Here is a 14412-nt window from a genome sequence, read left to right on the forward strand (position 1 = left end):
CTCTATACTTGTATGTACATCATCTACAAGAAACAAACCAGGACAACGTTATCGCAAAAGTCCTGTGAAAAGGTCATCAATGAATTCAGATTTAAATGTTATGCACCTGGCTTTTTATAAAAGTGATATGAAAAATATCTAATCAGAGAACATTTCTAGCTCTTTTGCAAAATCCCAGACTGAGTTATCTGAGTTGTTTATTATACTCAACGTCATTTACATAAGAATCCATGTAATATCTCCTAGAGTTTAGCATTAACAAAAATCTTTTTTTTTCCACTTATCAGGATTGAGAAAACTTTTTAAAGGAACAAATAAGCTTGGAATCTGGGGTAGGGGAGGTAATTCTTTTGTTAGATAAAGGAAATTGTAAGAGATCACAATTGCTTATGCTGAATGTATTTTCAAAGCAGTACATTTGCAGTCAGAAAAGACTGAAATCCAGTTAACTGGAACTCTGCATTAAATGGAATGATGTCATATTCACTGTTTTGAGAAAAGGAAATAAATAACAAGATACACAAAATCAACTTTGGGGATCCAAGATAAAATTAGAAATGGTCTCTGCCTCCAAAGAAATTAATCTAGTACGGGAGTTGAAATATACAAATAAAATGACAAAACATAGAAAATGATTAAGGAGCACACCAAGATTTCCAGATAAAGAGTTCTGGGAGTTCAGAGAAATGAAACATTGTTTCCAACAGAAAGAATAAAGAAAGGTTTGATAAATAGGTGGCATAAAGGTAGGCAAAAAAGATGTATAGGATTTATTTATTTTTCCTTTTTTTACTGTTTACAATAAGAAAATCCACCAATTTCGTATACAGTGGGATAATATTTGTTAACTGTATATATTTGGGTTCCCACTACAACAATGAAGATACAGAATATTCTCTTACTCAGATATCATATAAATAGAATCATACAGTATATAGTGTTTATGTTTGACTTCTCACACTTAGCATGTTTTTGAGATTCACCCATGTTGTTCTGTGCAATACTATTTTGTTCCTTTATACTGTTGGTAGGATTCCATGGACTAGATATACTATAATTTGTCAAGCACCAGTCTTTAGTTATTAGGAATAATGCTGTTATGAACATCTGGACACATTTCTGGGTGGGCATGTGTTTTCATTTTGCTTGGGTTAATATCTTTAAGTGGAATTGCTAGGTCGAATGGTGAATGTATATTTAACTTTATATGGTACTGCCATATTGTTTTTTGAAGTCAATATACAAATTTGCATGCTCACTGTCAGTGTCCAAGAATTCTAGTTGTTCTACAAGCTCATCAACACTTGGCATTATTTGTCTCTTATTTTTTAACTTGCATTTGTCAGATAACAGGTGATGCTGAGCATCTCTTCCTGGGCTTATTGACCATTCATATATCTACTGTGAAGTTCCTGTTTAAATTACTTGTCCATTTAAAATCGAATTGCTTATCAGGGAAAGACAAATACCATATAATCTCACTTATATTTGGAATCTAAAGAACAAAATAAATGAACAAAGCAGAAACAGGACTTCCAGTCATGATAGCAGAGTTAAGTAAATCCTGTGCTTGTCTTATGTCACAATCACATAGAAATTACAACTAAACAACAGAATAGCCATTATTGATAGTCACTTGAAATCTAGCTGAACACCACAAGTCCTACAAATGGGGATAAAAAGAAAGAGCTATTTTGAGACTGATAGGAAGGGTGGAGACATGGAACAAGCTGGTCCCACACCGGTGTATGGTGATTGAAAATTGGGAGGGGTATCTCAGTTCTGAAGGAGCGAGGGGTCCCGGCTGCACATCAGCGTCCCCAGCCCAGGGTTCCAGTGCCAGGAAGAGAAGTTCTCACAATTTCTGGCTGTGAAAACCAATGGAGATTGTGGCTGAGTGAGACAGAGGAATGCTGGAGTAACAGGAATTCCTCATAAGGGGCCCTGGGTGAACTTATTCACTAACAGATTCACTCACTCTGAGCTCCAGCAGTGGGGCAGCAGTTCAAAAGGCAATGAGGACATACTGGGAGGAACTGAGTTATCTGATGCAGGGCCATGGCTGGAAGGGCAGCTTTCTCCCACATGGAAGTGCTGGTGGAATCCATTTTCTCTTCACTGAGCACCACCCCTCCACTGCCGACTGGCATGAATACTAAGGCAGCTGCCATGTCTCAGTCTCCATCAACCTGGCTAACACTGGTCATCCAGCCCTGGAGATTCCCTGAGACCAAATCTGACCCAACTTACAGGCCCAACAAAGTCACTTCCAGTGACTTTTCCATACAAATGGCCTGTCGTGGCTCATGCTGCAAACTTTTGTAACCTCTCTCAAAGGTCTGAAAAAAACAAATAAGCAGCATCTGGCTTCAGTGTGCTCCGTACCTCTTGCTGAGCAGCCCCAAGCCTAGCACAAAGGGCTGCTTGGCTCAGTTTGTGGCTTGACCTCTTGAGGTACCTCAAATCCCAGTACAGTTGGTGGCCATGCAAAGTGCTTGGTGACTCTTGCAAGGTGGCCCCAGGCAGGGCATAGGCTCAGATAAACTTAGCCTAAGGCATGGCCCCTCCTAGGAGGCCCTGGAGCCGGCACACCCAGCAGCCAGCTTCTTACATAACTAGAGCCATCACCTGGCGCCTCATCAGAGGATGATACACCCAAAAAACGGACTGGGCAGGCACCAAAGCTCTGCTAAAGTGACTCTTGCCCCATTGATTCAGCCCCTCAACAGCCAGTCCTCACAACTAATCAGCCTGAGGGTCAACCCTTCCCATTGACATGCAAACAGCAACCAAGGCTCAACACAAAGAGAAGGGAACACACAACCCATACAAGGGACAAATCTGGAGCTCCCAGCTCTGGTGACCAGGGAAGACTGTGCCACTGAGCCCTGTAGGATACCTACTACATAAGGCTACTCTACCAAGACAGGGAGATATAGGAGCCCTATCTAATATGTAGAAACAAACACAGGAAGGTAGCCAAAATGAAGAGACAAAGAAATATGTTCCAAATAAAGAACAGAACAAGGTTCCAGAAAAGCAACTAAACAAAATGGAGACAAGCAACCTATCAGATGCAGAGTTCAAAACATTGGTTATAAAGATGCTCAATGAACCTAGAGGAAGAGTAGATGAACTCAGTGACAACTTTAACAAAGAGATAGAGAACATAAAAATGTAAATAGGAAACATAAAAGAGAACCAGTCAGATGAAGAATGCAATAACTAAAATGAAGACAATATTAGAGGGAATCAATAACAGATTAGATGAAGCAGAAGAGCAAATCAGCGATTTAGAAAATAAGATAGCAGAAAACACCCAATAAAAACAGCAAAAAGAAAAAAGAATCCAAATAAAGATGGTTTAAGGGGCCTCTGGGACAACATCAAGCATATTGACATTCACATCACAGGGGTACCAGAAGGAGAAGAGAGAGCAAGGAATTGAAAACCTAGTTGAAGAAATAATGACAGAAAATTTCCCTAACCTGGTGGGAAACAGATGTACAAGCCCAAGAAGCACATAGAGTCCCAAACAAGTTGAATCCAAAGAGGCCCACACCAAGACACATCATAATTAAAATGCCAAGGTTAAAGACAAAGAGAAAATCTGAAAAGTAGCAAGAGAAAAACAGTTAGCTACCTACAAGGGAGCTCCCATAAGACTTTCAGTTGGTTTCTCGACAGAAACGTTTCAGACCAGGAGGCACTGGCATGAAGTATTCAAAGTGATGAAAAGCAAATACCTACAACCAAAATTACTCTACCCAGCAAAGCTATCATTTAGAATTGAAGGACAGATAAAGAGCTTCCCAAACAAGAAAATTAGCTAAAAGAGTTTATCATCACCAAGCCAGAAATGTTGGAGGGACTTCTATCAGAAAAAGAAAAAAGAAAAAAACATGAATAATAAAATGGCAGTAACTACATATCTATCAACAATTACTTTAAATGTAAATGGATTAAATGTTCCAATCAAAAGATAAGGTGACTGAATGAATAGGAAAACAAGACCTGCTGCCTTACAAGAGACTCACTTTAGACTGAAAGACACACACAGACTGAAAGTAAAGGGATGAGAAAAAAATATTTTATGAAATAACATGAATATTTAATGAAACAAACAAAAAAGCTAGGGTAGTAATATTTATACCAGACATATTGGACTTTAAAACAAAAGCTATACAAAAGACAAAGAAGGACACAGAAGTCCCACTTCTAGGTATTTGCCCAAAGGAACCTAAAACACTACTTTGGAAGGTCACATGAATCCATATGTTCACTGCAACATTATTTACAATAGCCCAGATATGGAAGTAACCTGGGTGTCCATCAATGGATGAATAAAAAAGAGGTGATACATATATACAATGGAATATTACTCAAGCCATAGAAAAGAATGAAATCTTGCCATCTGCAACAACATGGATAGACCTAAAGGGTATTGTGCTGAGTAGAGTAAAGTCAGATAGACAAAGACAAATGCCATATAATTTCACTTATATGTGGATCTCAGAGAACAGGATAAATTAAAGTTACAAAGATTTTCTCCTATGGTTTCTTCTAGAAGTTTAATAGCTTTAACTTTTAAATTTAGGTGGATTTTTTTAAATAAAACTTCATGTGTAATTTGAGGTAAAGGTTAAGGTTCATTTTAGCCCATATAGATGTCCACTTGTTTAGACACTATTTGTTGAAAAGACTGTCTCTTTTCCATTGAATTACATTGGCACTTTTAAAAAGTCAATTTATCATATATGTGTGGAGTTATTTCTGCACTCTCTATTCTCTTCCACTGATCTATTCCTTTGTTTGTATCAGACTGCCTTTTCCATTGATCTATTTGTTTCTCTTTACATTGTACCACACTGTCTTGATTACTGTGGGCTATAAGTGTTGAAATCAAATAGAGTAAGTCTTCCAACTTCATTCTTATTTTGCAACATCGTTTTGGCTCATGTCCCATTGTGTTTCAGTATGAATTTTATAAATTTATAAAATTTTAGCATCACCTTGTCGATTAGATCATCTACTTAAAACATTTCTTCTTGTGTAATATAGGCATTTCCTTCAAGGTACTACATTTCCCTCTAGGTACCACAAATTTCAGTATGTGATATCTTCATTATCAATTTAAAATATTTTCAAATTTCTCCTGTGATTTCTTCTTTGACCCAATGCTCATTTAGAAGTGTTTTTCTGATAATCTTATTGTTACTGATTCCAATTTCGTTGTCGTTAGATAACACAGTATGGTTTCAATTTTTCTAAATATAAGACTTGTTTTTTGGCACAGATTACAGTTTATTTTGGTAAACATACCACGTGCACTTGAAAAAAAAGTCCATTCTGCCACCGTTTGGTATAATGTCCTAAGAATAACAATTAAAGTTAGGCAGTAGATATTCAATGTGTTTGCAGAATTTTTCATGTTGTCTAGTTCCATCAGTTGAAGAAAGGATGATATTAAAATCAACTATGACTGTGAAATTATCTAGTCTGGCCTATATTCTGTCAATTTTTGCTTCATGTAATTTAAAGTACTATTATTGCATATATATATATTTATGTTTGTTATGTGTTCCTGTTGAATTCCAGTTTAATTTTCCTGTTGGATTTTTAGCTATTATATTTTTTGTTATTTTTATAATAATTGTCCCCAGAGATTACAATATATATCCTTAAGTTTTCACAGTTCACTTAAAGTTAATAATGGACTATTTCACATAAAACAGAAAGTGTTTGCAATCATATAGGTCTATACGTCCCCAAATACACATCATGAGCCCCATAAGACGATGTTGTAATTTTAGTTTTCGATGGTTATATAGTCTATAAAGAAGAGGAAAAAGGCAAGAAAAAGAAATCTTTTATGTTTGCCCATATATTTAAAATGTCTGATGTTCTTTATTCCTTACTGAATATTCAAGTTTCCCTCTAGAATTACTTATCTTCAACCTGAAGAACTTCCTTTAGCATTTCTTGTAGTGCAAGTCCCTAAGTAGCAAACTGTCTTTGCTTTCTTTTATCTAAATATGTACTTTGCCTTCATTCTTTTAATTGAAGTATAATTGACATAACATTATAGTAGCCTTAGATGCACAATGTAATGATTTGATATTTGTATATATTGCAAAATAATTACCACAGTAAGTATAGCCTTCATTCTTAAACAATATTTTTCGTGGGTATAGAATTCCAGGTTTATTTTCTTTCAGCACTTAAAAAATATTATACTCTCTTCTGTCCTCAATGGTTTCTGATGAGAAGTCAATTATTAAATACCATCTAACAGATCTTTGGGGCTTTATTCACTTCCCCTCTAATCTTTCTTTTTCTGTTTTGCCTTAATTTAATATTGATATGTTTGAGATCAATTACTCTCTCTTTTACTACAAAAGACTGAAAGACTAATAAATAAAATGTTAAATGAAAAGGTATATATTCAAAATTTACTATGAGCATATTTCATTTAACATTTATTACTTTCATAATTAGAAAATAATTACATTAGGTTACTATAAAAACAGTCACGTGTCCTTTACCCATATGCAATCTACTTTAAATATTCTAGCCCTGATAATTGTACACAAACCTTCTGCTCTGTCACTGCAGTTCTGAACGAGTCTGGCAGAGATCATTTTGAACATCTATCACATGGTTAGTCACCTGGGAGGGATGACACCAAATCGTTATGAATTTGGGGACCCAAATGACTGCCCTCTATTGCAGACCAAGACTATGTGTGTCCTAGGCAAGATTTATTCTCTAGACGTTAAAGGTTAATGCATTAACCAGATTTTATATAAATGTCTTTATCATTTGTGAATGGCCAGATGGTTGGTTATAAATGTAGATATTAAGAAACATAAGCTGACTGATTTCAATTAGCTTTGAAGTCAGACAAACAATAGTGAGGATACTAAGAGAATGTGTTCTTACAGATGAATACCCTATAAGCTAGAGTTACCAATTATATAATGTAGCAAATAGAATATATGTGCTGTTAGAAAGAATCTCTGTTATGAAACACTTAATGGGGCATATATTTTATGCCCCAAATAAGGAAATCAGCTAATGTAATATGCTTGTATTTCAGAATGCACTAGATTTTATGAGGAATTTTGGAAGCAAATAATACTTTTAAAGTAAGCTGTAGTAGTTCTGAGCCAAATCCAAACTCTGCCTGAAAAGATTAGTAACTGAACAAGTGTTGGCTTTTCCAGGCTTAGCAGGCAATGCTAATTTTATACCATGCTCCTCAAAGTATCAGCTGTGTTGTTCTTGATGATTCTCCTCTGTACTACAATGAGAAAAAGGGCACAAAAGAGTCCTTGAGAATGTCACTATCTTTAGGAATGTCTTGACCTTAAAAATTCAGGTAAAGTCAGAAGAGAATGGAATTATTTGACTTATTCAAAATAAAGTTGAGAATCTAAAATTTAATATCTTTTCTGAATCACAGAGATTCTAATGGTCATTCAGGAAAGTGATTCGACTCCAAGTCTCCCAAAGAAATTAAATGAATAATTTTTATAGAAAATATGATGCAAAACAAAAATAAAAATATTTTAAACATAATCTTAACTTTTTTTCTTTTATAGAAAGCAATCCATAAACTTCTTTCTCCTTTTGGCTACATTGCTAATGAAATGCCTGATGTTAAGAAAATTAAATCATTTTTAATGCTTGTTTCATCCCATTGACTGTGATGCTTATCGTTGATTACTAATGCCTATATGGTAGGCACACTATACCATATACATTATTGCTTATCACTAACTATACCAAAGACCTTATACAGATAAGTATTTTCATTTCACAGAATAATGAATTGAGAGTCAAAGAAATTAAGTAACCTGACCAAAATCACACAGTCCAGGTCCTACTCCTAAATCCATGCTACTTCCATATAACCATAATTATAAACGGAAAGATATCTTAGTCAATTGATCTCAGTGCTTTAACTTTCCTGCAAGCAGAGACAATGAAAGACTCCTCTGGGACACACCGCAATGGTCCTAGACAAAGCATGGAGTTTCCACTAATAAAGAGGCATGTCTTCCTTTGCAGTTTTGTCATAGAATAAATAAGCATTTCACAATAGTTTAAAGTTGCAAAATAAAGGGTAAACAGCTAATAGGCAAAAAAGGCAAACACAGGAGCTATAGGTAATAAGTTAAGACTTTTGTTACTCAGAATGCGGTCCGCTAACCAGCAGCATTGGTATCAGCCTGTTAGAACTGCAGAATATTAGAACTTGCTCCACACCAGATGAATCAATCTGGTTGTAAAAAGATTAGTATGCTCAAGTAAGCTTGAGAAGCAATGATTTTAATTATAATTACTGATGGATCCCTCTCCTCACTGAAAACAGCAGCTGTGCAAGACAGTTTAAAACAATCTCTTCAAAGTATCTATCCAGATGATAATGTTAATTTTAAAAGGAAAAGAGCCTCATTTGAGAGATTTTTTAAAAATTTATGTATTATATATATGTTAGGTTTACAAAGTACTCATAGGGAACAATAAAGAATGCTTCCAAGTCTAAATCTATCCCTGTGGGTATATATTAAAGAAATTCTTTCAAATTGATTTTAGTCCTTTTCTTATTTATTTATTTATTTGTTTGTTTGTTTGTTTGGGGGAGTCAAGGTTAATCTTTATCACTCATAAAAAAAAATCTGAATCAAAATCCCCAAAAAGCTTTAAAAAATCGGTAGTATATATTTCTTCTACTTTAATTTTAAAAATCTCTCTACCCAGAGGATAATAAATTCAGACCAAAATACTGAGACATTATCTGGTTTCTAATTCTAGATTCTTCTACTTTATAAACTTATAAATCTAATATTCTTGTAGTCTACAATAAAAAGTACTGAAAAAAATTGATGTCATCTACCTAATACCACAGCAAAGGATTAGTGATACAATTCAATGTTCATATTATAAAATTTTATTAATCATACAGATTTTGCTTTTCTCCTTCAACATGACTGTTGACTGTGCTTTTAAAAGGACCGATCTGACTTATCAGATGGTTGCAGTCTGACTAATTTGAGTAAGCTCTAAAAAATGTTGTTTTAGAAAGGTCAATTAGTTCTAAACAAAGGCATTCAGTAAGCATCTCCAATAGAGATACTTCCTACAGAGATAAGCCAATATTTCCTGTTGTGCTCTAGTGTATAAAGGAGTAAAGGAGCTGTCAGTGAATGCACACATTAACAGCTGGATCCCCCAGAGTTTATAATTTCTGACAGCACTTACAAGAGATTTCCACTGAGCTGCTACACCAGCATTTTCTAAGATTTTGCTGAATTATGTCATTTGTTGGGGGAGGAGTATTTAAAAATATGTTTACTTCATTATGAAATCTGGATGATTTTTTTTTTCCTCCACAGTGATTTTTGGTCTTGCTCGTCTATTTCAACTTCTACAGTTGCATCTTTCACATTTAGATTGTCCTGGTAGTCTCCTAGCTGGTGTCTTTGCCTCTAGGCCCTCCCACTCTATCAACATATAGCCACTAAAATAATGTTCCTCAATTAAGTTCATCATGTAATATGTCTGTTCAAAAATTACAGGACTCCTTATTTCTCAGCATATCAAACTCAAATTTCTTAGCTTGGGTTTCAAAACCCTCCACACTTCAAATTAATTATTATCTCTGATAAAGATGAGAAAACTGAAGCACTTTGAGGCAATTTGCCCAAGGTCATATAGTTAGTAGAGGAGTTGAGAAGCAATCTAGTTCTAAAGTTTATGCTATCAAACATTATGCTATATGTGAATGTTACCTTGCAAATTCATTTATGGGTCTCTGGATATTTCCCCAACTCCATTATTCTCTGAGACAGTCTACTTCCTTTGTAAGTTCACACAGAGCCGATACATAGTAGAAACTTACTATGTTTCATTTACTGGTGTTACACTAGAATGGTAGTTCAGGTGAACTATAATGCCAAGATTCCAATTGCTCAGAGTTAAAGATTTCTGAATGTATAAGGTGGTTAAAATAATTTTTCTCTATTCATATCCTCATCTGCTGTAGTTTCTACGTTTCTCTGTCTGTAAACAGTTGTGGTATTAAATTTTCCTATATTGTGTTCTGGTCCAAAAATATGCAGCGGTACAATCTGAACAGCGGCTTACCGCCCGCCCCCGGCCCCCCGCCCCTTTCCGAATCAAATAACTAGGCTTAAAGGAAAAAGCTCCTGATGTGTTAAAGGCAATTCTAGAAATAAAAAAAGTAGGAAGGCTACATCAAGCATGACATTATGTAACCTCCAGCACTTGCAATGTTTAAATTTAAAACATTTAATATACTTGTTTTCTATATATGATGAAACCAACAAAGTAAATAAAGGGGGCGCCCCCTCACTGAGAAGGCACTGTTAATGTACATTTCCTGAGAGAAAACAGCTATTTGTAGCCTTGTTAAATGCTAGGCAAAGTTCATGTATATTAAATATTCGAGCTAGCATTATGCTCTATATGATCAATCCTTAACTAAGGAAAAAAAAAAAAAAGAGAAATCAATACTTCTTTTTAATTCTGTCAAGTTTGCCACAACTGAAAATAAAAGGATATATAAGTAATGTTAGATAGGATAGACCATAATAACCAGAAACTGAACAGTGTCTTTCCTCTTCTCCTTTCTCTTATAGTTTTTCATCACTGCATTGTCAATTAAATTGACGACCTAAGATGTTTCAAAAGAAATCTAAAATACTATCATTTACAAATCTAGAGATTAACAATACAAACATATGATGGAGCTGTCAGTATAAAGACTTAGGCATCCATATGTTCTTTCATTGACAAAAATCCACTGTTTTATGATTTTGCAACTAACAAGTTTGTGTCACAAGTTCATAATATACCAATATACCTATTCTTAAAATAAGACAATATATAAATAACTCTGAAACTGGAACCAGAAATAATTAGCTACTCCAAATGATGCTAGGAAACTGAAAACTAAGATGCCAACTACTTTCTCTACCACTATTTTCCAAGCAGTCCAAATGCAAACTTAGAAGAAAGTTCAAAGCCCAAAGTAAATCTAATTAAAAGATAGCTGGAGGAAATTCTGCGTAAATATTCTTTTGGATGCAGAAAAGAACTACTATGAGAAAAACCTCACTCATCTTAAGATGAAAAATGAGGGTAACTCCACGCTACTAGATTAATAACACTAGCTATCACTAACTGCATGTCAAGTACTTTTCATCTATGAACTACTTTAAACCTCCCAATTACCTTATAAAATATTACCATTTCTATTTTATAGACAAAGATATTGAAGTTCAGAGAGATAGATTAATTTGGTCATATGCCTAGGTCTGGGTTCAGACACCTTGAATGTGGCAGATCTGGACTCTGGACTCTGGACTTAGACTTGTCTAATTCTACAGTCTATGCTTCTCTTAACTTTACTATACTACAATAGTTCTCAACCTTTAGTCCTTGTCACAATCATCTGGAATCTTTTTCAAAATACAGATGCATGGGTTAAGTACCCATAGATCCTAAACCAGCCAGTCTGAAATGGCACCTGAACATCTTTATTTTTAAAAAGTAGTTCAGGTGCTTCTGATGTACATCAAAGTAGTTGTAGTTATTACTAGACTGGGGATAAAAACAGCAATCTAAAATTAATTTCTTTGTCATTTTGTAATACTTGTTTTTCAGCAAATTTACCTTTCAAATAATATATTTTGTAGAAATCCTTAAATCAGTATGATATCGCTAAGCAAATAGGAGGTTAGAGTAGTGTAGGTGATATAGAGGCTCACTTACTATAGAAGGAACATCAAACAGATTGATCATTTTCTTCTAATAATCTAAAAAATGGAAAAGATATGGACAGAAGTAGAGAAATATTGCTCTAATATCTTAATATAGCACATATTTTAGATTAGACAGAGAACAAAATCTTATAAATTAACAAAAAACAATAATTTAAAAGAGCTCTGGGCTTAACCTCCAGGATCTTATAATTTATAGAAATGAAATTTAAATACTTTAGATACAACCATCTTCAAAATGTTTTCTGCTATGAATAAGCACCAAAGAATAAGATGGTCCTGGTTTTAGGTCCTTCATTTGATGGTCAAAACCAGTTTTATTCTCCTTGAGGAGACCTGATTCTGTCACTATACATGTTGCTTCTCTATGACTTAGGATGTACTGGCCCTAGAAAGCTCAGCCTTTTATAATCAGGCTACTCCAGTGATTCTCATTCCAGCAGCTCTTCAGAACCTAATTCTTCATTCTGAACCAGGCAGTCCCTTAGAAAACCATTCTGAGAGAGTCTGAAGTACTCAACAGATATCAGCTGCTAGGTCTCTAAGAATGAAAACAATCTCCAGGGTCCCAAATACATTTAAAAGGAATACTGGGCAAGTCACTTCATCAGGATTTACCATCTTTCACAACCTACAGAGACATCCTTACTCTAAGAATGTGTAAGAGGATTTTTCTCAACTAGATATGATTTTGTTTCCAGTATAGTCACTGTGTAAAACTGCTATACCATTCACAAAATGAAAGGTGTTAATTCTATTATAACCAGGAAAAAAAACCAAACAAACTAGCAAGTCTGATATTTTATACACTTTAAGAAAACTGCCATTTTAAAACAGAATTTATCATTCTCATAGCACCTACTCTGACTGGTTTGACTTTGGGGTGTTCAGGTATGAGGCTCAGCTTGAGTCCTATCCTCTCCTGTAATTCAACATTGATCACTCCTCTCATGATTAGAGGTATTTGATTACAGACCATTTCTGTCACATTGTTTTTCTTTAGCTGTTTTTGATCTTTAATTCAATAAATACTATTTTGTAACTACTATATAGCAACAAATACTATATGACTATTATATATACTATACAGACATGCTATATACAAAGATCAGTAAAACAAGAAGAGTAATTTCAAGCAAGTGGAGAATATAAAATATACTAATATTTAAAATAGGGCAAAACATAAGTGCCACTATAGGGTACTTATTGAATGAAGACGGTTTCTCGAAAAACATCATGTCAGCGATAGCATTTGAGATGAGCCTTATTGAGAGGAAAGATTATTCAGCATCGGAAACAAGACAGAAGAGGACACTACATAGCAAAGACACAGAAAGAACAGTGTCAAATATATTTACAAAACAGCAAGAAGTATAATTTGGTTTACAAGATGCAGTACTGGTATTAAGAAGTAAAAGGCAAAATTAGGGTCAAAATACAAATATCTAAAAGGAATATTAACATCTGGAACTTTTATACTTTGTTTATATTCGTATAGCCCAGCCCAGTGTTGGTCATATATTTGGTTAACTTAAGCTGTCAGAAAAAGCATATACATAGTAATCCCCAGGCACCTGTCCAAAAGCATCTAATAATTAGAGTAAATATACAACTAATTAAGGCACTTGGAAAAACATCCCTTCCAATTCATTATTAAATTATATAGATTTGAGGGGAAATCATTCTAACATTTCTTGTAATATAAATTTGGTAAGATGAAAAATTCTAATAGGCCCCACGCATTTCATAACATTTCAGTGAAGCCCAGAAATAAAGTGTGTAAAAAGCTATGTGTGAGTGAGTTTCAATAAAAAAGAATCTCTAATAGTTTAGCCTACTCAGTTCACTTTTCGTTAAGTCTTCCAAGGCAGATGCAAATTTAATCTAATAAAGAAAAACTGTCATGGCTTCTCAAGCAAAAAGGGGCAGCTAAAACTAAAGACAAAGTTTTACAGAGAATGATTTGCAATTGCATAATTAGGTATGACTAAGGTAATAAAAGATGGCATCTTCGGTTTGAGAAAATGCCCAAATTAAACTGAAATTCAGAATTTTCTTGTAGTAAAAAAAAAAAAAAATCCAAGTATAATTTATTTTAAGATGTGGGCAAAATATGGAAATTAAAATACACAAATAGATTCAAACTGCTAGAAATAAATGGAATAAATATTTAAGTAGTACTTTAGCTGAAAAATTATAATACTTGCAAGTACAATGCAATATCTGTTCATTTAATGTGTTAAAAGCTAAACTGGTTATAGAACAATTGTTATACTCATTTCCTCTGACCATTAACCTATCAATACTAAGACTAAATGATCAATGTTTTCTTACATACTTGTATACATTCACTTTCTCTTCTAAGCACCTCTGCAATTATATACTGTGAAATTTGAACAGAAACAGATATTTACTTTAAGACTACCATTATGACACAAAGTTATTGTAAAATGCTTCTTCAAGAGTGGCCCACAGTCCACGTGAATCATATTTCACCTCACTTTTTCTGATTTTCTCCCTACTTCATTGGCCAGCTCCTTCTCAATCTGTTCCTCGCCCCCACCCCAACCCCCACCCCCGCCCTGGCTTCCTCTCTCATACA

The 14412-nt window shown here is 34.4% G+C and overlaps 1 protein-coding gene across 12 annotated transcripts in view; it reads right to left on the reverse strand.

The window, feature by feature from the left end:
* The window catches only part of PEAK1 (pseudopodium enriched atypical kinase 1), a 254328-nt gene that overhangs the window by 83854 nt on the left and 156062 nt on the right, over positions 1–14412 (reverse strand). The gene's annotated exons all lie outside the window — the stretch shown is intronic.

The sequence above is a fragment of the Pteropus alecto genome, unplaced genomic scaffold (assembly GCF_000325575.1).
Source record: "Pteropus alecto unplaced genomic scaffold, ASM32557v1 scaffold38, whole genome shotgun sequence".
Taxonomy (NCBI): domain Eukaryota; kingdom Metazoa; phylum Chordata; class Mammalia; order Chiroptera; family Pteropodidae; genus Pteropus; species Pteropus alecto.